The sequence below is a fragment of the Balaenoptera borealis genome (genome assembly GCF_965194805.1).
Source record: "Balaenoptera borealis genome assembly, chromosome: 12".
In the NCBI taxonomy this organism is placed as follows: domain Eukaryota; kingdom Metazoa; phylum Chordata; class Mammalia; order Artiodactyla; family Balaenopteridae; genus Balaenoptera; species Balaenoptera borealis.
The window spans coordinates 24,993,507-25,018,299 of record NC_138869.1 but is presented as its reverse complement, the minus strand read 5'-3'; the positions used below and the strand labels follow the sequence as shown (position 1 = coordinate 25,018,299).

The 24,793-nt window shown below is 41.4% G+C and overlaps 1 protein-coding gene across 1 annotated transcript in view; it reads right to left on the bottom strand.

Annotated features, from left to right (window-relative positions):
* FRMD4B (FERM domain containing 4B) overlaps positions 1-24,793 on the bottom strand; it is a 347,769-nt gene that overhangs the window by 271,945 nt on the left and 51,031 nt on the right. Inside the window, exons 2-3 of the mRNA XM_082346172.1 lie at positions 3,922-4,049; positions 914-1,111 (exon numbers count right to left, since the gene is read on the bottom strand). The gene's annotated coding sequence lies outside the window, so the exon portion shown is untranslated. The remainder of the gene's footprint in view (positions 1-913; positions 1,112-3,921; positions 4,050-24,793) is intronic.

The window sequence follows — 24,793 nt, the reverse complement described above, 5'->3', positions numbered from 1 at the left end:
AAGAAACGTGGTTCCCGGTACTTCTGTGAGCATTTCTGTCCCCAAAGCTATAAGTTTAAATACTACCTGTATGATAACAATGGCAAATGTTCAACATGGCAAAAACCAAAGAATTACAACTGGAATATATGTTCCAATATTATATAGCTCAACTGCCTTAAACTCCAGACCACTGTTGCACATCCTTGTGCTATTTTATTCATGTATTCTAGTCACCATTTAAGCATATTAAGCATATGCCACGTGAGGGGCAATAATGAACAAGAGAAACAGGGTTCCTGCCTTCACAGAGGCTACTAATTGATGGGGTAGATTGACGGTTGAACAAGCACTTAAAACAGGAATTAAATGCTATATGAACAAAGAAAGAGAGGGTGGTAGGAAAGCCTGTATAGCAAGAGCAATTCATCAATCTAGAGACTTTGTGGAGAAAGTCGCTTTTAAGCCTAGACCAAAAGGGTGTGTTAGAAGGAAAAAACAAATGTGTTGGTGTTAGGAGACAAATTCAAGTTACGGGACTGCCGTACAATAGCTATGTGACCTTGGGCATGTACCCTTGCCTCTCAGAGCCACAGTTCCTTATCTGTAAAACAAGGGTTTGGAGAACTTAACCTGTAGGGCTCCTTCCATCTTTACAAGTCCCAAAGTCCTGGAAGAGGTTGCTAATCAGTTTAGTGAGTCTTCAGTTGATCCTTTCTGACAAAAGGCAACTAACACAAGTAAGAGAAAATCAAAGAAATATCAGTTGGGAGGTTACAATGGTAAAATTGGTAAAACAAATAAACTCTGCAGTCAGACCATCATAGGTTCACGTCCAGTTCTGCCCCTTACTGGCTGGGTAACTCTGTGAATACTTCTTAACTTCTCAGTGTCAATTTCCCAGTCTGTAAAATGAGGAAAGGCTATTACTTACCCCATAGTGTTGTCGTAGGGTCTGGAGTCTGAGATATTGTATATTAATTTCCTGGCCCATAATTTCCTGGTCTATATTATTTTTTCTGCTCATAATAGTGTTGGTTCCTGCATGAGACTCAGACTGTGTAACGATCACTTGTCACCTATTAGGCCTTTTTTTTGTGGCTACAGATGAATAAACTCCAGTGTGAAACACCTGAAGCAAAAAAGGAAATTTAGGTATATTCTGAGATTTTACATATCAGGGAAGCAGTAGGAAAGACAGGGAGGAAGCTGTGTCTCAAGAAGGATATAATCAGGGGCTCAAATGCCATCAGAAGTCTAACTCTCCCTCTGCATTTCTTTTTCTTTTTTTTTTTTTGGCCGCATTGGGTCTTCGTTGCTGAGCGCGGGCTTTCCCTAATTGTGGCGAGCAGGGGTACTCCTTGCAGTGCGCGGGCTTCTCATTGCGGTGGCTTCTCTTGTTGTGGAGCACGGGCTTCAGCAGTTGTGGCCGTGAGCTCAGTAGTTATGGCTTGCAGGCTCTAGAGCGCAGGCTCAGTAGTTGTGGCGCACGGGCTTAGTTGCTCTGCGGCATGTGGGATCTTCCCGGACCAGGTCTCGAACCCGTGTCCCCTGCATTGGCAGGCAGATTCTTAACAACTGTGCCACCAGGGAAGTCCTTCCCTCTGCATTTCAACTTCAATCTTCTGGTTCACTGACCTTTTTTATACAGAGAAAAACTTGGCCACAGCAGCTCCCAAGCTTTACCTTTTACAATTTCAGTCCCCAGATAGAGAAAACCTCTACCTTCAAGGTCCCAAGTTCAAGGATCCCAGGGAAGAGCTCCAGTTGGCCCAGTTGAAGTCAGATCCCTGACCCTGGACAAACCAACCCTCAACAGAGAACAGGGTACTGGTATATCAAATGACTGCTCCTACAGAAACCAGGGAAATAGGGCTTTTTTGGGCAATTCCCAAAAGATTGAGCAGAAAAATCCCACAAATACTGACTAGATTTTTTAATGCCAACTACTTCCATAAAGTGACGCCAAAGACACAAAAAAATTCAATAAACAAAACAAATTCTTTTAAAAGCTGAAATTCTTTTGGGGAGAAATATCATGAACTGGGTTTCAGAAATCACTCAGCATACATTCATTTGATTTGCTCATACCAAAATGTTCTTATGGGCCTGTAGTTCAATGCCCAAGTTCAAGTTCCTTAGACTTTCGTTTGCTTTCTTAGGGGATGAAGGGTAAAAGCTTGCAGTGAGACAAAGCACTTTAAAAATACTCTAAGCAAGCATTGTTGCTGAGAGCTTTTCTGCAGCGCTAAGAATATCACAGAAATGAGTACACTGGGAATTACAGGTCATACCCTGGAGACACGTGAAGTGTGTCCGCCCCTGCACTTAATGATAAAAAACACACTCCCACAGGTGACTGGTCCTGTGAAGATGACAAATAAGGAGTGAGAGCGAGGAGGAAGGAGAAGCGGGAGAAAGCAAGAGAGGAGGAAGAGGGGAAGGATGGGAGGCAGAGGGGGAAAAAATGAAGGAGCAAGATAGGAAAGTTAAGCCAGTCTGAGCCGGGGCACTGCTGTAACATCTTTCTTAAAAAAGCAAGTTTCACGCAAACATTTCACAGTGGAAGTTTTTCTAGATGCTCACACCAATTCTCCTCTGACTTAAGGATCAAAGCTTTCACCAACATCTTCTGAAGTATGTTGGAGGGGGCAGGAATTGCCGAATCGGTGCAGGGATTGCCAAAGCGTGGGCTTATGCTATTGCTTGAGATGACCTCGCGGGATCCCCAGAGGGGTCCCTCAATAACACTACATTTCAGGGTAAAAAGTTACCCCTTTTTGCTTCTCTTTCAATCCCTCTGAGTAGTCCTCAAAGAGTCTCAGTTTGGTGCTATTACATATTCAGCACTTCCCTAAAACCAAGTCTATCCCCTGTTGTACAGAGAAAAAGCAGAGCCTCTGGTGGGTAGGAGGACCTCAGTAAAACTGAATAACAAAGGTCTGTTTTCATTGCATTTAATATCCCAATAACCTTCCATTTGGGGCTAGAATTATTGGTCTTCGTTTTATAGTAGGCATGTAAAGTTACCTTATAAAATTATTTTTGAGTTTTAAAAAGGCAGCAAATTTAAAGAAAAATATCAGGAGTGGTGGTACCATATGTAGCACAGAGACAGAAAATACTCTTTTAGTCACTGAGCATGTATGACTGTGAGATTCCTGGGTCAAAAGAAGACCCCATGTTCCCAACCCGTGCCGATATGGGAGTTAATAGTCAAATAGTTTATGTGGGAAAGAGTGCCGATGTATTCTGAGACCTTTTCCAGAGCTTCACGTATTTTACAGTGAGTCTTCAGAGCTGCTTCTTTCCTTCATTGCAGCATTTTCCCTTACAAAGTGCTTACACTGGTGACAATAATGATTACAACAACTTAGAGTCCTAAAGATATTTCCTCTTAAAATCTTTAGTCTACAAAGATACTATGGAGTCCCTGACAGAAGGGAAGTGTGCCAAGGTGCAGTGTTTGACTAATGGAAAGCAGAAAATGGACTCGAGAACTGCCTCCCTTCATGTTAATGATAATACACTGGAAAATATGGGACTGTCTTGGGAACTGGCCACCAATGGGACATCCCCCTACGTTTCATGCTGGGAAACTTCATGAGGAGGAGAAGACACAAAACCCTGAAAACTGCTGGTGGAAAAACAGTGACCTATCTCTTGGCCAAATCCTAAAAATAAAAGCAGTAAATGGTAACCAACTGTGGACCCGTGAAGTTATTTTTAAAATCAACCAAAATAAAACAGAAGATTTAGTTTCCATTATGATGACCTTATCAAAAGGCCTGAATTGATTACCTTATTTGAAAGAAAATGTCATTTAAAAATAAAATCCAGTTACAGCCAACAAATAAATAATGTAACCAGAACACTGATTAGTGAGGCTTTCCTGGGTTCGACTTGCAGATTTGGTTTTCCTTGAAATAAAATATATCTTACCTTTCTTTTCCCTTTATATATGAAATCTTGACAATCACCTTTATTACATGCTCCTGTTTCTTTAGTCTGGTTCTTTATTTGAATTTCTCTTCTATTTCCTTATGGAACAGGTCTTTTAAAAATACTACCTGAAAAAAAAAATACTACCTGAAATCCTTTTAAGCAAGAGGTGGCATATTTTGAGCAAGAAGGGGGAGGTTAAAATCACCTTAGGGCATTTATTTAGTACATTATACACACGAGCTCTCATGGGAGGTAGCATAGAAGGAGTATTTTAATTTAATGATCTAATTAACATTCAAGATAACAAGAAGAGGTAGTCATAAGACCTTACAGAATTAACTGTCCAGGCAGATGTTCACAGGCGCTGGATGGGGAATATACATGAGTGATGGGGGAGATCCAGTACCAGGCATAGCTCAGTGGTGCTGTGCAAACACACACATCTTGGCCAAATGGGGGCAGCTTAAGAGAGCAATCACAGGGCTTCCCTGGTGGCGCAGTGGTTAAGAATCCGCCTGCCCGTGCAGGGGACACGGGTTCAAGCCCTGGTCCGGGAAGATCCCACATACTGCGGAGCATCTAAGCCCGTGAGTCACAACTACTGAGCCCACATGCCGCATCTACTGAAGCCCGCGTGCTCTACAGCCCGTGCTCCACAACAAGAGAAGCCACCGCAATGAGAAGCCTGCGCAGTGCAACGAAGAGTAGCCTTCCCGCTCGCTGCAACTACAGAAAACCCGCACACAGCAACAAAGACCCAACACAGCCAAAAATAATAAATAAATAAATTTTAAAAAAAAAGAAGAGAGCAATCACACATAGCTACTACCTGGGAATACAGAGCCCTGCTTTGAATTTTTCCAAGTTGGCTGGAAATCTGATTCTTTAAATGTGATATATCAGATTTTTAACTGTTGGCACTAATTGAAAAATTAAAAAAAAAAAACACACAATGTGGATGAAAGAAAACATATCTGTAAACTGAATTTGGCCCATGGATTGACAGTTTGCAACCTCCACCATGGAACTAAGCCGTTAAGGATCTCGACTTGGACCTGTCACTCACTGGGGAGTAACCAGAAGAAACAGGATTTACACTGAGTCTTGAAAGAAAGGGAGATTTATATAAGGAGAAGGGAGGGAGAGTGGCAGATATACTACATGGGCAGCAAAAGGTAAAGGAAGCCCCAAAGCAGAAAGGCTCAAGGTCTGTTCAGGAAACACTGAACAGCGTGGCTTGGAAGAAGAAAAACTCGGAGGAAGTCAGAAAAAAGGCTTGGAAAGCAAGTGAAAGACAGATTGGACAAGGATTTTGAATATTAAGCAAAGAAGTTTAGGTTTTATCCTACAGGCAATGAAGAGTTGGGGCTCTAGAGACTGATGTCATCAATGAGGTTTTCCAACAAAGTGAACCCAATCTATCTGGAAGAGAAAGAGACGGCAGGGGAAGAGACTGGTCAGAAGTTTAGTGCACTACTTCAGGAGAATCACGTAGAGGCAAGAGGAACGGAAATCTAGTAGATGAGACAGACCCATGGCGATGGATAAATTCACAGGACTGATATATTGTTTGCTCTTTTATTTATTTTCTTATGGATATACTATTTCATTAATATTTAAATTTCAAACAATGAGCAAGCATATACTGGCCCTAAGTTCAGATTTGATATAAACACAAATGGACAGACAACTTTTAAGGGTGCGATGTATTCAACAATTAGAGACAATCTAGTCGGTGGTATAATTTATCCATTTAAGACTGAACAGAGTTCCTTGGTTGCTGACAGAACCTCCCCTTGACTTCAGACTTGAGACAAACCGAGAGTGTCTGTCAGTATGCAAAACCACTGAATTCAGGACAAACAGGAACAGGATAGGTTGGCAAGAGCCAATTCGGATTGTGTGGGCCAGTCTGAAGCAGCAGGGTTGGCTGGAGGCTGAAAATGTTGCAGCTGAAGTCCAGGATCTGTAGATTAGAGCAGCTGTTCTTTTTTCCAAACAAGTTCATAAGATGCTTTTCCCAAACAGGTGTATGCTCTTTTAAAATGTCAAAAATAATTCTTCTGTTTGTGACCTTTGACACCTAGTAGGTGTCCTGGTGAAAATATCCAGTAGGACATTTAGGGCCTGAGTTTAGGACACTGTCCAGGGATGCTGATGCAGTTTGGAGCATTAGTCACATAAAGATGGTCCAGGGGGCTTTCCTGGTGGCGCAGTGGTTGAGAGTCTGCCTGCCAATGCAGGGGACACGGGTTCGAGCCCTGGTCTGGGAAGATCCCACATGCCGCGGAGCAACTAGGCCCGTGAGTCACAATTACTGAGCCTGCGCGTCTGGAGCCTGTGCTCCGCAACAAGAGAGGCCACGATAATGAGAGGCCTGCGCACCGCGATGAAGAGTGGCCCCCACTTGCCGCAACTAGAGAAAGCCCTCGCACAGAAACGAAGACCCAACACAGCCATAAATAAATAAATAAATAAACTCAAAGTTTAAAAAAAAAAAAAAGAAAAAGCTGTTTAAATATTAAAAAAAAAAAAAAAAAAAGATGGTCCAGGGAGAAACTTCCCAAGGGAAAAGTGTAAGAAAGAAGAAGCATAAATCTTGGGAGGATGAGTGCTCAATGTTTATGTTTCTTACAATTTACTTCAAAAACTTTGCTGAATTCAGAAGTCATTAGCCTGAGTTTGTGTGATTACATGATCTCAAATATCCATATATTCTAATCTATTCACATCATTGTATGCATCACCTAATTTAAATGTTCCCTTGTATCATGACTGTAAATCTCATCTCTTCAACCTAGGTTATGTTTTAAAGGAAGAAATGAAAGAACTAAAGAAAGGAAGGGAAAGGAGAGAGAGAGAGAGAGAGAGGAAGAGAGGCAGGAAGGAAGGAAGGGAGGGAGGGAAGGAGGGGAAAGGAAAAGAAATGAAAGAAAAAGGGAACTTTAGAAGAGATATTGCCCTGTCAGTGATGGTTAAGATGAAGCCCTATTAAATGTCTGAAAATTGCCTGAAGAATCTTTTCAGTACTATAAGGAAATAATACAAGAATCGTCATCCATAAATTCACTTTATAACCAGAGAAAATGAAGCCTCTTCAATCCAGAATTTACCTGACATCTGCTTTACTACCCAACCGGAGCTTGGATCTCTGAAGCCTTCACACCATGTTAGAAAGATGCCATTAATTAAAAATGCATCCTCCTTAGGGCCCAGAAATAAACTCTAATGTTCATGGTAAATTGATTTTCTACAAAGGAGCCAACATAATTCAATAAGAATATTTTTTTCAACAAATTGTACTAGGACACCTGGATAAGTACATGAAAAATAATGAAGTTGGACACCTACGTCATAACATAAATAAAAAATAACCAAAAGTGTATCACAGATCTAAATATAAGAGCTAAAACTATAAAACTCTTTGAAAAAACACACTATGAAATCTTTGTGACCTTGGTATTTCTTACATATGACACCAAAAGCACAAGCAAAAAAAGAGATTAATAAATTAGACTTCATCAAAACTAAAAAATTTTGTGCCTCAAAGGACACCATCAAGAAAGCGAAAAGATAACCCACTGTCTGGTGGGAATATCTGCAAATCATATATCTAATAAGGAACTTACCTCCAGAATATTAAAAAAACTTCTATAACTGAAAAATAAAAAGGCAAGTAGCTCACCTAAAATATAGACAAAAGATCTGAACGGACATTTCTCCAAAGAAAACATATGAATGGCTAATAAGCACATATGAAAATGTTTCAACATTATTAGTCATTAGGGAAACAGATCAAAACCACAATGACACACCACTTCACAACCACTAGAATGGCTATAATCAAAAAGACAGACAATAACAGGTATTAGCAAGGACTTGGAAAAATTGTAACCCTCACACATAGCTCGTGTAAACTGCTCGTGCAGTCACCATGGAAAACAATTCAATAGTTCCTCAAAATGTTAAACAGAGAGTTGCCATACGACCCAGAAATGCTACTCCTAGGTAACTACCCAAGAGAAATGAAAACAAATGTCTACACCAAAACTTGTACACAAATCTTCATAGCAGCATTATTCATAAGAGCCAAAAAGTGGAAACAGCCCAAATGTTCATCAACTGATGAATGGACAGATACAATGGAATATTATTTAGCAATTAAAAGGAATGAAAGACTGATGGTGTTATATAACATAGAAGAACTTCAAAAACATTCTAGGGCCATCAGACAAGACCACATATCGTATGATCCTATGTATATGAAATGTCCAGAATAAGCAAATCTGCAGAGACAGGAAGTAGACGAGTGGTTGCCTAGGGCTGGGGTGATTGGAAGAATGGGAAGGGACTGCTAGTGGGTACAGGATTTCTTCTGGGGGGTGATGAAAATGTTCTAAAGTAAGATTATGGTGATAGTTGCCCAACTCTGTAAACATACTAAGAGCCATTGAACTATATATTTTAAATAGGTAACATTTCAAACGGATAAACACGTCTCATGGGATGTTACATCTCACTAAGGCTATTTAAAACGTACATCCACACCATATACTGCATGAAGTTTTCAGCACTAGCCAGACAGCACCTGCTATTCTTCTTAGTCTCCTTTCATAAAGACCTTTGCCCCAGTTCTTCCCTTTCTCAGGAATGCCTTGATTCTGTTCAGCACAAACTGGCTCCTGTCATCTTTGAGAAGAGCTTAAATGCTCCTGTCTCTCAAACGTGCCAGGCTTGTTCCTGTCTCAGGCATTTGCAACGGTGCTTCTTCCTTCTACTCTGAAAACTTTTCTCCCAGACCTTTGCATGACTGCCTTCTTTGCAACCTTTTGGTCAATGCAAAAGAGAAGCCTTCTACTTCTGCAGCTCAAGCAGCCCATAGTCACTACTTACCACTCATTGTTTTGTTTCCGGAATGCGTTTCTACTAGGTTTATTTCCATATTCACATTTGTATCAGCTTATGGCTTTACTGTGTTACACACTAGAGCATACACTCCCTGAGGGCCAGAACTCTGCCACAACTGTCTCCACCCCACCAGGCCTATAATTAAGAGCTGTTGGCCGACCAACTTTTAGGTTGAATGGAGCACAAGATAAGATTGCCTGCTTCAGCCCTTGTAATAGGGTGGGGAAAAAAAGAGAGCCTTATTCCTCTCCAAAACCACCCTCATTCACCCTCACCCCACCAGAAAAAGAACAGCAAGAATTTCCTCAACAACATTTTACACGGAAAACCTCTCCATAAAAGACTAATTTCAGGAAAATAGATTCCTCTTCATCTGAAGGGCCAGCACTGGCTTGATGAAAATATGTTTCAGGAAAACTAATCTCAAGCAAGACCAATGAGACGAAAGGGAGAAAAGCAAATGACAGAGGCCAGCTTGCCCTTCTAATGAAAGGAAAAGCAAAGCAGAGCTCAAACAATAGGTGTCAGGAAGCCAGGCAGTGTTGTACTCAGTTTTTCCTTTCACTGAGGCATTCTCCAGTTAGCGACCCCCTTGACAAAATGATGATCATCACTCAGGAAACAAAGAGGTGAATGAAGCAGGGCTTATTCTGGAGTTCTCCAATTTAGAGCTGCCTTTGTGTAGCTAGTTGCAAAGCATCAAGCTCTTCAATATTTAAAAAAGAAAGAAGGACAGAAAGGGAGGAGGAAGGGAAGGAAAGAAGGAGAGGGAAAGGGACAGAGAGAGAGAGAGAGACAGCAGACCAGAAAAAAAAGGAAAAGAAATAAATGCAAGAGTATACCCCCATCTAATATTCTTTCAGATAAGAAAATCAAAAGAAAGAAAATGGCACCTATTTAGAATTGAAGAAACTTTGTGTAAAAGCACCATTTTTTTCTTTCAGCTTTTATGTATTTTTTTTACATTTGAATCTTTAATCCATTAAGAATTAATTTGGTATATGTTGTATGGGGAGATGCTATTTTTTCCCAGCTTGTCAATTCTCCCAGCACTAGTTTTGAACAATGTATCCTTTTCTTGATAATTTCACCTTTATCATATGTTACAATTTTATAAACATAACAAGAAGAATTTACTGTATAGCACAGGAAACTATATTCAATATCTCATAATTTCCTATAATGGAAAAGAATCTGAAGCTGTACACCTGAAACTAACACAATGTTGTAAATCAGCTATCGTCAAATTTTTTAAAAGCGCCCTTTTTTCATCTCCTGAACTATTTATTTCTCTTCTGCAAAAGAAAAGAAAAGAAACAGAGCTAAAGTTAGGAAAATGAATCCATTCAAATGATGCTCGATTCCTTTTTAACCTAAGACAGTGTTAGTGAACAGCACAGTCAGTAAGAAAAATGTCAGAAGCCCCTCGCAATTTACGTGTTACACCAGGAGAGATGTCACATCCAAATACCTCACTGATACACAAGCCTCAGGCCAGATGCACAAGAGACAGGAAGAGGGAGTCTGGATACAGCAAAACCACCCTTACCATTGTATCCGTGTCTCTGGCATGAACGTTTGCAGACTAGTCTTACATCTGAATGACCACTAAATATTTAAGACCAGCATTCAGGAAGTGTTCTCATGCTCAAACAAGAGGAGACCAGAGATTACAAAAGGATCCTTGCACCTAAGCTCCCACCTCCCCCTCCTCCACCCTTCCCCCACACGTCCCAAGACAGTCTGCCAAGAACAAATTTAGTATCAGCTTATCATAGGCTCTAGACAGCCCTGCAATTACATCCTGCCCTGGCAGGAAACTGAACCTGGCAATCAAGACTCTCTTTTGTCTCTGATTTCTACATCTTGCCTGTTTGGGGAGGCGGCAGAGCATGTGGAATGACCACATGCAGAAGTGACAGTTTCCAAGACCTAGTTTGAGCATGCGAGCTTGGGCAGCTGGTTGTTAGTAAGGATACAGAGCATCTAACAGTCCCTGGCACCCGGTAACCACTCAGTAGGGGTTAGTTCCCTTTATATAAGGTTTCTGAGATTTTCCGCCAGTATAGATGGGTTTATAATGCCCTAGAGGACAAATGCAAATGGCCAGATGCCCACAGCACAGCAGTGGTTAAGAGCACAGGATTAGAATTCAAGATCTGCATTTCTGGGACTCCTCTGGTCAAATTCCTCTTCATGACCTGAAAACGCCTTAATACTCAGGTTTCACATAATGACTCTCTTCCAGCCCCTTGACACAAAGGGGGAACTGAAAACTTGTTGTCACACTGGGTTCCATGCGTCCCCGACCACCATTTCTACATATTACAACATAGGAAGCGAATGCTAATGTTTGTAAGAATTTCTAAGGGAAAATTCGGGCAAACGTTTCCTTAAGAACATGGTGGAAGACCTGCCCATTTGGTTGGCTTCAAGTGAGGACAAAGAGTTAAGACTAGACATCATCGCAGGTGATCACTTGTGTCCCAGGGGAGGTAATAAAAGGGTCAGAGCATCTCCTTCCAAGAAAGTCACACGTGTCATTACGCTTGTTCCATCCTCTGGCCTGGAGAGCCACACCAGCTCTGGAGCCAGGACCGCTCAGAGGTAGAAAACCAAATCCCCCCATTGCCAGGAGCTGTGAACACTGGAGACCATTCACATGTTGCTGGCATAACTAGGTTACAGCAGTGACAAATCTTCGTTTTCTTATTGTTGATTACATGTCTTTGAGTTTAAAAGAATTCAAGACCTACTCTAGAGAATAAACCCAACTCTCATTTGGGCAAGATTTTAAAACAATAGGTTCAAATTCCAGCTCTATAACATCCTAGCTGGGAGGCCTTGAGGGAGTTTTTTGGTTGTCCTGTGCCTCAGTTTCTCTATCTATAAAATGGGGATAAGAGCAGTTCCCACCTAATAGTACAGGTTCAAGTGATACTATACACACTGTATAAATGATGAGACACTGCATGCAAAGTGCCTGGCCCAGAGTGATGGCACCTTATGATGGATGGTGGCTACAGCATCTTAGGCAGTCTCCCAAAGAAGGACCAGACAGTGAAAATACACTTAAATTACCTGATGTCCCAATAGTAATTTGGCCTCAAGGAAACTTGCCCAGCCTGCTCTGAGATTGAACCCTCTTAATCAGATTGATTAAAAACAATAAGAGAGACATTATCAAAAAAATTGTTTAACAAAATATGGAAGGACTTCTATCAAGTTCTATAGTTGAATTCCAACTAGACAACAACATCTGTTTCAAAAAGAAAGGTTTTGGGCTTCCCTGGTGGCGCAGTGGTTAAGAATCTGCCTGCCAATGCAGGGGACATGGGTTCGAGCCCTGGTCTGGAAAGATCCCACATGCCGCGGAGCAGCTGGGCCCGTGAGCCACAACTACTGAGCCTGCGCGTCTGGAGCCTGTGCTCAGCAACGGGAGAGGCCGTGATGGTGAGAGGCTCGCACACCGCGATGAAGAGTGGCCCCCGCTCGCCACAAACTGGAGAAAGCCCTCGCACAGAAACGAAGACCCAACACAGCCAAAAATAAATATAAATAAATAAATAAATTTTTTTAAAAAAAAGAAAGGTTTTATTTCTTGTTACATAAAGTTACCTTATATTATTTTTCTACTTTGTTCACAAAAGAGAAAAGGGAGAAATATGCTGAAGAGAGAAAACAATCTTTAAAGTCTATGAGTCAGTCAAACGCTATTTGGCAGAAATCAAATGCAGTACAAGATAGTGAGGAAGCAAAACCATTGCTCCTGAAGCAGGGTAAATAAAGCAGTCTGCTTTGAATTTTGAATTAAGAATCAAAGGTTATCCACATGGGAAATCCCTGTTTTAAAGATTTCATGCCTTGAGTTTCATTTTGCCATGAGTTGGAACACACGTACAATTACTGTATCAACTCCAAACCTCTTTATTTCCTAAGAGAAATATGATTTGTCACAAACTAATTTTTCTTATCTCTGAAAGATAATCTATACATATTCCCACTATTTTAAACAAGTTCTGATAATATAGTTTTAGGACTTGGATCTATAGTTCTCTAAATTCTCTAAATTATCGAAATATCTCTGGATCAAGCCAGACCATCAGAAGGCTATGAACCTGGGTTATTCTTGACTTCAGAGAATCATATTTTATCTTTACACCCCTGGCTTTTATCAAAGGCTGATACAAGAAACACCATGATGACAAAGACAGATGTACAAGGGTACCCACCGCAGCACTGTTCACTGTAGGAAAAGGTTAGAAATATTCTAAATCAATAGGGTACTGGTTAAACGGATTATGATACATCCATACAATAGAATAGCATGTGGATATTAGAAGAAATGACACAGCTTTATAAGTACTGATATGGAATGACTTCTAATATATATTAAGTAAAAAAATAATGTGCAGAACAACATATATAGTGTGCTCAAAATTGAAATACACACACACACACGTATGCGCTTACACACATACAAACATGATTGCACATCTTGAAATCAATGCTTGTCTCTCAAGAGAGAATCTCAGAGACAGTGATTAAAGGCAGACAGACAGACCTTTTCACTGAATACCTTTGCATACTCTGAGTTTACCACGTGTCTTTTACATACAAAAAAAGTAAACCAAAAAATAATGGCTGTTATGAAGTTCATTCTGGCGGTGTGTGTCACAAACACCAGCTCTTTAAAACGCTAATAGGTGTCCCACAAAAAAAGATTTATACTCTACCCATCTTGGGGTTTCACAATGCATATTCCGATAGTAGAGTCTCTGAGAAGGTCTGCAATCTAGTCTATGTGACTTAATTTAACCCAACATTTCCCAAATTTCTTGATCATAGAAACTCTCCCCCACCCGTTTTTTTGAAGGGCATTTTCTCTGAACACCACACCTTGGCGAGTATAACACTGCAGCATTTATTTTTTAAAGGCTTTGGTCACCAAGGTATGCACCATCTCTGATAGGTAAGAATTTAGCAATAGGGTTACCTTTGTTTACTCTTAGGAATGACTGTATTTCCTATGCTGTAATCTTAAGAAGTCTGTATTGAATTGGAATTTTTTTACACCTTGTCTGCCAGGAGGCACAGAGCAATGATGTCTCAACTTTCTCGTCCTTAGGATGGGCATATCAGCACCAACTTTGTGGGTAGTCGTGAGATTGAAATTGGATATCTTACATAAAAACGTCTCTCATAAGAGACACATAAGAGAGATCCAGCACTTACGAGCCCCTGCCAGACTTCTTCTCATCTAGGCAACAGTCTCATAAATGCACGTTGTTATTCTCAAGAGGCAGTGAAGTAAAGATCAAGGCAAACCCATTAGCATCACTGATGACAACACCGGGGAGCCTCAGGGGGTGCGGTGGACGGTCTTTGTATGAAGAGCAGAGTATTTTAATCGTCTCTGTTGCTTGTGACCAGAAAGGTCAGTGGAGGAAGAATATCTGGGGGTGAAGGCAAGGGCAAAATCAGTTGTCCTAATCACCATGATTCAACGAATATTTCTCAGGCTTTGGAAAGATTAAACGCAGTGGTAAAGGAGGAAGCTCTTACCTGCAGAGACCATTCTATTTGTAAACATTATCCAGGATTCACACTGACAAAGGCCTAAGCTTGGTGTATATCCACCAGCTGCCTTCTCTGCAGGATCCTTTCATATAAAAAAGAAAAAGGGTGAGTAGATTTTACCGAAGAGGCCACCCCAAGAGTTTAACAGCTATGTTGGATTAAAAACCACAGCAGGTAGAAAACAAACTTTCACGTACTTCCAAATTTTTAAAGAAGGGGGAAAGTCAGTTTAGCAATAACATATTTTAAATAAATAAGATTATGAGCCTAATGATACTTAGCTGCCTATGGGCTGTGAAACCTTGGGTCTAAATTCCCCTGACACAAGACATTATTTTTCTGGTTGTCAACCACTTCTAGGAGGTTGGTAGGGGATACATATACTTAAAAGAACAAAGTGAGACAATTTAAAGAGACGATCTACCACTTACAAGTCTCTGCCAATTTTCCTTAATGCCAGACGACAGGGAGGTTTCTAGTTGAAAATGATAAAGGCTGATATAAGTAAATACAATGTGCTCCCTTTAGGAATATCACTGTCCGTCAGAGCCTCTGACACCCAACATAGGATAGAATTCCCGAGAATGGTTCTCTAGAATATTAGAAATTGTAAATACCTCCAGGTGTCACAAGGAATACAAAAGTTTTGTAGTTCATACGATGAGGAAGAAGGAAGTCATTAATGTGCTCAAATGAGAGATATAGTCTGGATTAGAAGTGCTTGATAGTCAAAAGTCTGGAAATTATAGGACCCAGAATTTTCAAGTCTACGAATGCATTCAAAGGAAATAGTTAAGATTAATCTATAAGATTACTCATCATGGAAACAACTCAAATGTTCATCATTGATGAAACGATGAATAAAACGTGATATATCCACACCATGGGATGTTTGGCAACAAAAAGGAATAATGACCTGATAGTGCTACAATGTGGGTGAACCTCAAAAAACATTATGTAAAGTAAAAGAAACCAGTCTTCAAATACAACATACTGTATGATCCCATTTATAGGAAATGTCCAGAATAGACAAATCTATACAGACAGAACGTAGATTAATGGTTGCCTGGCCTGGGAAGGTTGAGGATGGCGGTGACTACCATGGGTGCAGGTTTTTTTTCTTTTTTTTTTTAAACATTTGTTATTTGTTTATTTATTTATTTTGTCTGCGTCAGGTCTTTGTTGCTGCATGCGGGCTTTCTCTAGCTGCGGTGAACAGGGGCTACTCTTTGTTGCGGTGCAAGGGCTTCTCATTGCGGTGGCCTCTCTTGTTGTAGAGCACGGGCTCCAGGAGCACGGGCTTCAGTAGTTGCAGCACGTGAGCTCAGTAGTTGTGGCTCGCAGGCTTAGCTGCTCCGCAGCATGTGGGATCTTCCCGGACCAGGGATCAAACCCATGTCCCCGCATTGGCAGGCGGATTTTTAACTATTGAGCCACCAGGGAAGTCCCAGGTGCAGGTTTCTTTGTGTAGCAACAATCATGTTCTAAAATTAGATTCTGGTGATGGTCACACAACTCTGAATACACTAAAAATCACTGAATTGCACACTTCAAGTGGGTGATTTGATGGTACATAAACTACATCCCAATAAGCCTGTTAAAAAAGACTTTTCATCACAGTGTTGTTTAAAACAGAAAAACCAAATGATCAACAATAGGGTTGGGTGAATAAATTAATCTGAGCCTATGTTGTACTCTACAGCCACTAAGAATGGGTCCACAAGAGAACACACAATACGATTCCAATTATGCAAAATACGTATGTGTGTATACAGAAGCTTTAGGAAAAGGTCTAAAAATATGCCAACAAGTTTCCTTACAGCGATAATATATGATCCTGTAGGATTATGGATGATCTTTGTTCTCTTTGCTGATTTAAAGACAACGACCGTTACTTTTGTGACAATAATCACATGTAACATTTTACTGAGTCCTGAGGGCGAGCCAGGCAGGGCCTGGGTTAAGTGGATGTAGTGCATTTAATCCTCCAACAGCCCTATAAGGCAGGCGCTATTAACTGCTGTCATCCCACAGAACAGGATACTGAGGCTGGAAAAAGTGAATTTACTCAAGGCAGCACAGTCTGCCTGGCAGCAAATACTAAGTCTTAACTGGTGGTCTCCAAAGTGGGGAGTGTACACCCCCAAGAAAGTGTGCAAGATGGGGTATGGAAATATATATTCTTATACACTTAAAATATATATAGAAACTTCTATTTATATATTTTGATCTCACCCTTAAAAAACTTGTGTTTAGGGTACGTTTCATACTGCAATGTAACCCATATTCTGCTGACTTCATGTCAGGCATTGTACTAAGGGCTTTGCAGGTAATCGTTTCTCACAACAAACCTACGAAGAAACTGAGGTACAGATCCATGCTCTTACCCACTATACCGCACAGTGCCCAGTATGTCCATATGGTAATATGCATAGACGAGATGCAATTTATAAATAAATATGCAAATATTGGTTTGCCTGAGCATACACAACACTGGACTTTCCTGGTGGTGCAGTGATTAAGAATCTGCCCGCCAATGCAGTGGACACGGGTTCGAGCCCTTGTCGAGGAAGATCCCACAGGCCACGGAGCAATTAAGCCCGTGCACCACAGCTACTAAGCCGGCGCTCTAGAGCCCGCAAGTCACAACTACTGAGCCCGAGTGCCACAACTACTGAAGCCCGCATGCCACAACTACTGAAGCCCGCATGCCTAGAGCCCGTGCTCCGCAGCAAGAGAAGCCACTTCAATGAGAAACCCGCGCACCGCAACGAAGAGTAGCCCCTGCTCGCCGCAACTAGAGAAAGCCTGCGCGCAGCAACGAAGACCCTATGCAGCCATAAATAAATAAATAAATACGCTTAAAAAAAAAAAAAACATACACAGCACTACCTCCCAAATCGTAATAAAAAATACAGAGCTACTCTTGGAAAGCTTCTGCTGCGATACCTTCTCCCAAGACGTTGGCCACAGGCTCATCCAGGGCCCCCTTCCAGTTCTCGCTACTCCGAGGTAAATTAAAAGAGCACCACTGTGTCCCCTTCCCCCTTGCTTGATTTCCAAACCAGATATTTTTGCTGTAATTTTTTCCAATGCCTCTCCCTGAAAGGTGAGCTGCCGTTTTTAGGAAACTGGACCAGACACCAACTTGGGGGCTTTAAATCAAACCACCTCAAACCCGTATCTTCCCGTGTAGGAATACGAGTCTTTGAAGCTCTGACTCCCACGTTAGTCTTCATGAAACATGTACTGTGACCCCCTTCTACCCCCAAAATGCCATTGTCTTTTGGGGTGAGAAGTTTCCTCATTCACTCTGAGCCCCTCTCCCCCTCTGCCAGTCAACCCCTAACCAGCAATAAGGGTCCAAGCCAGGACCCCATCCACACTCCCTACTTCCATCCCACGTTGCCCCTAGGGAATACCTGGATGCACCCAAGATCCACATACTGTAGCATTCACACTCCATCTCCCGTCCCTGCAGCGGTTTCTGGGTGTCCTGGGATTTGAAGATTATTATTATAAATGAGTAAGAAGAGAGGAGGAGGAGGAGGGGTGTGTATGCGTGTGTGTTTAAAGACAATGCCGATGCTATGAACTGGAGTGAAGAATGACATCCCTCTGTGTCTCTGGTCCTTCATTTGCCATTCCACACCCGTCTTCTTCCCTGTCCTCCCTCTTCTCTCCCCAACAGATGATAGGACAGAGGGGGTGGAGAACCTTCCTCGCTCCCTCCCGCTTCTGGGCGACCTCTCTGGTAGCAAATGCTTCCTCCAGGTCTCCAGCGGCTGCTAGTGGCTCCTCCTCTATGGCACCAGGTCTCACCGGGCTCAGGTAACTACAGTTCTGTCCTTTGTCTTCTTTGGCCCTTGGAGTGGTAACAGTTTGCCCTGCTGTTAGCCTCTTGGTGACTCCCCTGCCCTTTTAGTGTCCCCTTAGCCCGGCCCACACCTCTGCAAATAGTTCCTTCATTCAGTCTCTTCATTTGAACCATCAGAGATGAATCCTGTTTTCTTGCCAGGATCCTGACTGATTGATACTCTCCTGTAATGCCCACTCAGGAGACTTTCAAAAAGTAAGCATAAGCCACTCACTGTCAGAATTCGGATTTCCATCTGCAGTAAGAATTGATCTTAGGGACCCTCCACGTATCTTCAACCAAGAAATGATCATTGCCACGTACAGCTGAAGTTATAAAATCTATTTTCATAAATCTTGACGTGAATTCTGCCAGGAATACATGTGTAATTTCAACCACATGCCTGACCTTAGTCTCTTGTCTGAAGCCAACTCCGGAGCAGCCGGGGGACAGCTTGCCCCACCCTGCTCTCTGTCCAAACCACAGGGGTGACCCAGCTCCACCACACCATGGAGTTCTGGAACCCGCTCTGCCTACAGAAAGCAGGGAGCCAAAGAGGCCAGGCTGTCATACTCGAGCCTCTGGGGACCATCAGATGCCCTTGACCATGGTCCAGATTCCCTCCTGGAACCCCATCTGTCATCCCATGCTGGGATGTAAACAGTCTTCTTGACCAAGTCATGACACCAGATCCAGGAAGTAGGCTGCAGACAAAGGGCAGCACTAGGCAACAAGAAGGCCAGTCAGGTCGACATTGTCAGCCTTTGTCTTCTTTTAGATTGAAGGAACTGGACACTGAGGCGTACATCCTCACTGGCAGAGCCAATGCGCCACAGCTATTACTAACCTAGTCAGAAGGCTTGCAGCAGACATCTGGGGCGGGCAATCTGAATTCTAATGCAACCTATAAATACCAATCTCTCTCCCTGCTTCCTGTAGATAGAATAATAAGGTAACACTTCAAAAGGAAAAATTCCACACTAGAACAGGCAATTAGACACTTGCCTTTCAAAAGAGATTGCTGGAGTGTTAAGGAGATCTGGGTTGAATCTTCAGTATTATAGAGATTCATGATTTAATTTGTTTGGTCAAAAACATAGAAGTTGCCCTTGTTTCTGTTTTGTTTTTTTGTTTTTTTTTTCTTTATCTCCTATCACTAGTCCACCAGTAAACCCTGCCACCTGATATCCAAAGGTATCATACATTCACCCACTTCTCTGTATCTCTGTTCCTACAACGATGGTCCAAACTACCAGCTTTCTCCTCAGCTGACTTTCTTCTCACATTCTGCCGTACCTACTTTGTCCATTCTACCCAGGAGCTAGAACGATCTTCTTAAATCCTACTCAGATCATGTGACTTTAGTGTTTAAAACCCTCTAATGACTTCCCACTACCCTTAGATAAAATCCAAGCTCTCTACTGTAGCCCTAAAGAGTTTCTAATCTCTTGGCCCCCAAATAAACTTTTCTTTCCTGGGTTCACCATATTCCCACCATGTGGCTTTCTCTTTCCTGTTGTCAAATCTGCTAAGTTGTTTCCTGCCTCAGGACCTTTGCACCTGCTGTCTCCCCACCTAGAATGTTTTTTGCCCCCAGAATTCCTTCTCATCGATCCTGTCTCAGCTCAGATATCTTCCCTTCACAAAGGACTTCTTTGACGAAGGTCCCTTTTTAATGTACTTAATTACATTCTACCCCTTGCCCTGTTTTATTCTTCATGGTATTATATGAAATTATACTATTTGGGGTTTGGGGGGGGGTTTTTGCTTATTTATCTTTCCAAATAGAGCATGAGCTCTATGAGGACAAGCAATTTATTAGATTACATTGCTTACTTGGAAATAGTCCTAGCATACAGTACTCAATAAATATTTGTTGAAGGAATAAGTCCTGATATAAATATAAGCTTTGAACAATAATGAGTACCCGTGAGTCCAAAAGCAAGTTGGTTAATATTTGTAGGTCTCAGTCTTTGCATTTATAAGCAACATTAATCAATGCCCACTGTGTCTCCTTTTTTTTTAAATTTATTTATTTTTGGTTGCGTTGGGTCTTCATTGCTGTGCGCGGGCTTTCTCTAGTTGTGGCGAGCGGGGGCTACTCTTCATTGCGGTGCACGGGCTTCCCATTACGGTCGCTTCTCTTGTTGTGGAGCACGGGCTCTTGGCACATGGGCTTCAGTAGTTGTGGCTCACGGGCTCTAGAGCGCAGGCTCGGTAGTTGTGGTGCACAGGCTTAGCTGCTCCGTGGCATGTGGGATCTTCCCGGACCAGGGCTCGAACCCGTGTCCCCTGCACTGGCCAGTGGATTTTTAACCACTGCACCACCAGGGAAATCCCCACTGTGTCTACTTTTATAACTCTTGTAAGAGTTACATATTATATATTCTACAGCTCTTAGTTATATAACTTATATTAGTATAAGTGTATGCTTTTATAACTACACCATGCAAGAGCACAGTCTGAGAAATAATAAACACTGAGCACAGCTGAAGTCATGAAAGTTTCTCTTCGTTAAGTTGCAGAGCTAATTCCTTGAAGAGCACTGCTGTTACCCAATATCCCTCAGGCTCTTCAAACAGCTCTGACAAGTAAAGAGCATCAAGCACTTGGGGTCGGGGGAAGATGGAGAAGATTACAGGACCACACAACAGCTAGGCTTCACGGTGTGGCTTGGGGCTGGAATATTCAAACTGTGTCCTCCAGCAGTACATTATAGTCTGGGTACTTGTGTTGACTTTGGCTATGGACCACCAACAAATACATTATATCTAATCTTCTTTAAACACTGGGCCCTCAGGGAATTGAGCTCAAGGGTCAGCGATGGGACATTTTATCAAGTCCCAATTATCTGTGCCATAACTTTGCTTATACTGGGGCAAATACTTCACTTTATTTTTCATGGTGCATTTATGAGGTCCTAGAGAGAGAAGCTTAAAACCCAGAAGTCATTCTTGACATCATTCCCCTCTTCTCTCTCATCCAATTCTTCACCAAGTTCAACTGAGTTTACCTCCTAAAGATTTCTGAAATTGGTCCACTTCTGTCTCCATTATCACCTCCTTGTTCTAAGCCAGTCACATTTCTTCCTGGGATCCCTGCCTTAGCCTTCTAACTGATTCTCTGTACTCACTGTTGAATCTTCATTTCAACAATGAAGGCAGAATAATCTTTTTTGAAAGACAAATCTGACCATATTGTCTCCCTGACACTACCAGACAAATGACATATCCTTCTAGTAAATATCCTCCTCGTTCTTGTAACTTTCCTTCCTTGTACTTAACCACATTGTAACTTCATAGTTAATTATGTTATGATTTAATCACTCCTGTTCCTTCTTAGACTCTAGGTTCCGTGAAGGTCACAGATGATACCTGATTGTACGCACTACTGTGTTCCCAGGTGCCTAGCACAGTTCCTGGCACATTGTAGGTGCTCAGTAAATATTTGCTGAATGAATGAGAGAATAAATTTCTATATCTTTAGTCCCTCACACAATACCTGAACACAATAACTGAGAGAGGAATCTTTATTGAAAAAAGGAAGACTGGAACTATCCCCAATTCCCAGGTAATATTTCTAAGCCCAATGCTTCCTTTCCCTCTACTAGCTCACATTCTGACCCTTTCCATGTCCCCCAAACGTACACGTGCACACATGTGCGCACAAGCGCGTGCACACACACAGCTATCAGTCCATAGCAATCAAAAGACTTAGTCTTCATTATTCAGAGATATTTGCCTTAAGAAGTATTCCTGCCATAAAAACCTCCTTATCCCCTTTTCCAAGATTACAAAATAATTAGTTAAACCAATATAACCTTTGCCCTCTAACAAAACAAATTTGCCAAAAAGGCCTTTGTAAATGAAGAATGTACAGGAACCCCCATGGGATGCTGGTGTCCTTCTCAGTTCTGGCTTGAGAACCAACTCTGCAGACACTGTTATCTTTTCATTTACCTTCAAGTACAAAGAAATTCAGAGGATAAATGGCTCCCCTACTTCTCAGTATATTCCCTCAACTCCCATCCAACTTTCTCGGCAGCATTCTCCCCAGTTACTGCTTCCTGAAATGATACAGATGCAATTTTAAAAGTAATGTCTTGGGAGCCTCCCCAGAATGCCATCCATTAGGGAGTGGTGCTTAATATTGGTCAGGCTTACCTTGGACTCCACCTAAGGGGGTTTGTTACTGGAAGCATCAAAAAGAGTTTATTAGGGCACTTTCTTCTGTAATGGTAAAAATTATAGTTACTATTTACTGAGTGTTTTACTATGTGCCTTGCACTGTGTTTAACTCTGTATTCACAAAAATCCTATGAGCAAAGTATTATTATTATAAGGAGGACATTGAGAATCAAAGAAGTTCGGTAGCTTACTAGTTATTAAACCACAGACATAAAACCCATGTTCTCAGTCACAACTGCATATAACAGGGCTACAAACACCAAAAATATAAGAAGCAACCAGTCATCCCAAATTCATATTTGGAACTTGCAGGATATAATCAAAGATTATAGGTGCTCTAGGTTTATACTCAATTATAAATTTTGCAAGCATTCCAAAGACAGCAAGTGTATTAGTCAACTCTCGCTGGGTTATGCTTCATTAACAACACCACCAAAATATCAATAGTTTACAACAAAATACATTTATTTCTTGTTCATGTTACTTGTCATCTGTGGATCCACTGAGGCTCTGCTCCAAATATCTTCTCCATTCTGGGATTCATGGCCACTTGGCAGATTAAAAGAGAGAGAGAGAAAATGGCAGAACCATGTGATTGCCCTTAAAGCTTCTGCGTGGATATGCATATTCATTTCTTCCCACATCCTACTGACCAAAGCAAGTCACATGACCAGACTTGACATTATGGTTTAGAGAAGTATTCTCCTTCCACACGCTAGGTAATGCCAGTCACATGCAAATGGATGGACGTGGAAGCTCACAGGAGAGGAGCAAATAATCAGTAATAATAACGTAATCTACCATAACAAATAAAGACACAATCAACATATTTCACCACGTCAGGCATAATCAACATATCTCACTTATGTTACTTGAAAGTAGATACAAGTGACAGAAAACTCGAGCCAATTGGCTTAAGCAAAAAGCGTGACTTTACTAACGTGGGTCAATGAAAAGTCTGTGAAACTCTAGGTATGACTTAATAACTTGGCCCAGACATTCAAATGTCATTAGAACTCAATCTCTCTCTCTCTTTCTATCTCCATCTCCATCTTTCATCTATGTTCTTCTTTATGCTGGCTTCATTCTTAAGTAAAATGGCTGCCCACAGCTCTTGGCTTATAGCCTTATAGCTCCAAACCAGCAAAAAATAAAGCATGTTTCTTCGGATAGATGCTAAACAAGTCCCAAGATTAACCCTAATCTAGCCCATCTCTAATTGTATCAATATAGCCAAAGAGTTCAGTGTCTTTAATTGTCCAGCCCTGGGTGACTCTAGAGGAAGACGTGGGTCCTCCTAGACGCCATGCACTGAAAGAATTGATTCATTTTCTCCAAAATTCCTGAAAAAATACAACCCCTATAGAGTTTCAATATTAACCAATTTCAAGCATTAACATACATAGTCAAACAGATTTAAGAGTCTGGCATTTTTACAATATTTACTAAAGCTACCATCTGTAACAATTTTTCTTCTCTTACTTTACAAATCTAACCTATCTTTTTTTTTTTTTTAACCTATCTTCTTTACAAACAGTAACTAATAAGATGATGTGAAAGATTAACTTTACATTTACTGAATAAAACAGATGAAATCCTAAATAAAACAAATTTTGACTTGAAACACAACCTAACCTACTTAGTAAGGTCAGACTCCAATATTTTCCATCCAGGATACAAATCAAATACTCAAAATCCATTCCCATGCCATAAAATCACTGAATACTGATTTAGATGATTTTAATTAGGGAAATCTGTGCTGTGAATTACCAGTCAATTTTAAGTAAAACAATGGCCCACAATTTAATATTGCAACCTAGGTAGACAGCAATAAAATATATTGCATGTCCATTTCATAAGCTAACTAATCACAATTCCTTCAGCACATTTCTCTTCTTGTATTACTTAAGGCAATGCTAGCTGCTGTCACAAAGAGACCCCAACTTTCAATGATTTAACACATTAGAGGCTTGTTTTCCGTTCAGATGACTCTCCAAGGTAGGTGCTCCAGGTCAACAGGCAACTTTCCTTGATGCAGTGATTCAGGCACCAGGCCTCTTCCATCTCTCAGTCTTGTGGCTCTCCATCCTCTAGGGAAGGGTTTATAACTCTTGACCCAATTCGGACCAGATAATTCTTTGCTGTGGGGGGATGTTTTGTGCGTTGTAAGATGTTTAGCAACATCCCTGGCCTGTGCTTATTAGATTCCAGTAACTCCTCCACCCAAGGGTGACAACCAAAAATATCCTCAGATTTTGCCAAATGCCCATTAGGGGGCAAAAATACCGCCTGGTTAAGAACCACTGGTCTAATATCAGGCCTGGCATCAGTTTTGTTA